Source organism: Scylla paramamosain, chromosome 43 (genome assembly GCF_035594125.1).
Source record: "Scylla paramamosain isolate STU-SP2022 chromosome 43, ASM3559412v1, whole genome shotgun sequence".
In the NCBI taxonomy this organism is placed as follows: domain Eukaryota; kingdom Metazoa; phylum Arthropoda; class Malacostraca; order Decapoda; family Portunidae; genus Scylla; species Scylla paramamosain.
The window spans coordinates 7,554,784-7,557,283 of NC_087193.1; the positions used below are offsets into that span (position 1 = coordinate 7,554,784).

A 2,500-nucleotide genomic window follows, 5' to 3' on the forward strand; every position below is an offset into this window, starting at 1 on the left:
ATAAATATATATGTACCATTATTATTATTATTACTACTACTACTACTACTATTATTATTATTATTATTATTATTATTATTATTATTATTATTATTATTACTACTACTACTACTACTACTACTACTACTACTACTACTACTACTACTGCTATTACTACTACTACTACTACTACTACTACTACTACTACTACTACTACTATCATCATCATCATCATCATCATCATCATCATCATCATCATCATCATCAATCACTACTATTACCATTACATTACGTACATATGAGTCAGACTTCACTGTCGTCCCAGGTAGAGCAGTTCAAAGATTCACACAGTCAGCTGCTTCACGTAACGAGAAGGATATGCTGGTGTAATACGTGACTAATGAAGGAAATTACAGTAACGGTCATCATTACATCATGGCTGGCTCCCGCTCGTGTGTGTGTGTGTGTGTGTGTGTGTGTGTGTGTGTGTGTGTGTGAAGGGGGAAGGGGCAACGGGACTGGTAGAGGGGGGTGTCTTAGGTATATGGTTCGTATTTTCAAACACTTTATTATCTTAGGAGGATTTTATTTTATTTAGTTTATTTTTATTTTATTATTTTTTATTTTGTTTTATTTTATTTTTTTTTATTTTATTGTGTTTATATTTTTCCTTCCCTTCAAACACCACAGGTATGACGTTTGGTTCTCGTTAAACTCTCTCTCTCTCTCTCTCTCTCTCTCTCTCTCTCTCTCTCTCTCTCTCTCTCTCTCTCTCTCTCTCTCTCTCTCTCTCTCTCTCTCTCTCTCTCTCTCTCAATAATCATAAAAAAAAATTTATAACCTTAAAAAAAAAAAAACTCAAAATTGTTTACAACTATGACTAGAATCGTGGAGACACTCTTGAACACACCAGTAACTTCCGCCGGAGTGTATTAATGATCACTACAATCAAAGGAAAGAAATTGAAAACCTCAAAGAACCTCCAGTAGATCTCGTTAAACTATCACTGGAATCATGACCACTTGAAAACCCACAATTATTTTCCACTAGAGTATTAAATTATCACAAAAAAAAAAAAATAATAATGATAATAAATAACAATTGAAAAGCCCAATAGAACCTCCGCTACAGCCCCAGTTCAAATGCCACAACAGTCAGCTAATGTATCACTAGAATCCTAATAACTTTCACTCGTTCGTTAAACCATCACTAAAATCATGAAAGAAAATTGAATACTCTTACACTAGACCTTGCTAAAACTATTACTGTAACTATAAAAAGCCTGAAAGACCTAATACTTTTGATGCATCTTGTTAAACCACCACTGGGCTCATGAAAAGTTGTTGTTGTTCTTGTTAAACTGTCGCTGTAATCATGAAAACACCCTTGAAAACCCCAATAATTCACTGGGCCCTGCACAACTACTACAAAAACCATGAAAACACCCTTGAAAACCCCAACATTTTTCACTAGAATTTGTTAAACTGTCCCTAGAACCGTGAAAACACCCTTGAAAACCCTAACATCTTTCACTAGACCTCTGTTAAACTCCCTAGCACCATGAAAACACCCTTGAAAACCCCAATAACTTTCACTGCACCTCTGCACAACTACTACAAAAACCATGAAAACACCCTTGAAAACCCCAACATCTTTCACTAGACCCTTCACAAACTTTCCCTAGCACCATGAAAACACCCTTGAAAACCCCAACATCTTTCACTATACCCTTCACAAACTTTCCCTAGAACCATGAAAACACCCTTGAAAACCCTAACATCTTTCACTAGACCCCTGACAAACTTTCCCTAGAACCATGAAAACACCCTTGAAAACCCCAATAACTTTCACTATACCCTTGATAAACTTACCCTAGCACCATAAAAACACCCTTGAAAACCCCAATAACTTTTCCTAGAAGCATGAAAACTCAAAACCCTAATATTTTCCACAAGAACCTCTTTAAAAACCAATGGAGATAAGACATTTAATTTAAAACTTTGCCAACATATCAAAACACTGCTGGTAGGGTCCTGCAGTTACAAGTGTTACGGTGTTACGGCTCCCCAGGCTTGTCTGTTATGCCTCATGCACTCCCTCATTGCTCCTTTGTGAATCCTTTGTTGAGAGCAGTCCATAGAGGCGAGTGTTGGCTGGCTGTTGCTTAGCTTTCGTCTTTAGTGTCCTTTGTGTGTCTTATTGCAGGTTAGGTTAGGTTTGGTCTGGTCTGCTTTGGTCTGGTTTGGTTAGGTTAGGTTTGCTTAGGTTGTGGTTAAATTAGGTTAGGTTTGGTTAGGTTGTGGTTAAATTAGGTTAGGTTTGGTTAGGTTGTGGTTAAATTAGGTTAGGTTTGGTTAGGTTGTGGTTAAATTAGGTTAGGTTTGGTTAGGTTGTGGTTAAATTAGGTTTGGTAATGGTTAGGTTAGGTTAGATATAGGTAAGTTAGTTTGGTTAGGTTTGGTTACGTTAGGTTAGGTTGCGGTTAAATTAGGTTTGGTAATAGTTAGATGTTAGTTAGGTT

At 36.6% G+C, this 2,500-nt stretch overlaps 1 protein-coding gene across 3 annotated transcripts in view; it reads left to right on the forward strand.

Moving 5' to 3' along the window:
* LOC135093687 (rho GTPase-activating protein 8-like) overlaps nucleotides 1–2,500 on the forward strand; it is a 36,810-nt gene that overhangs the window by 7,133 nt on the left and 27,177 nt on the right. The window lies entirely within an intron of this gene.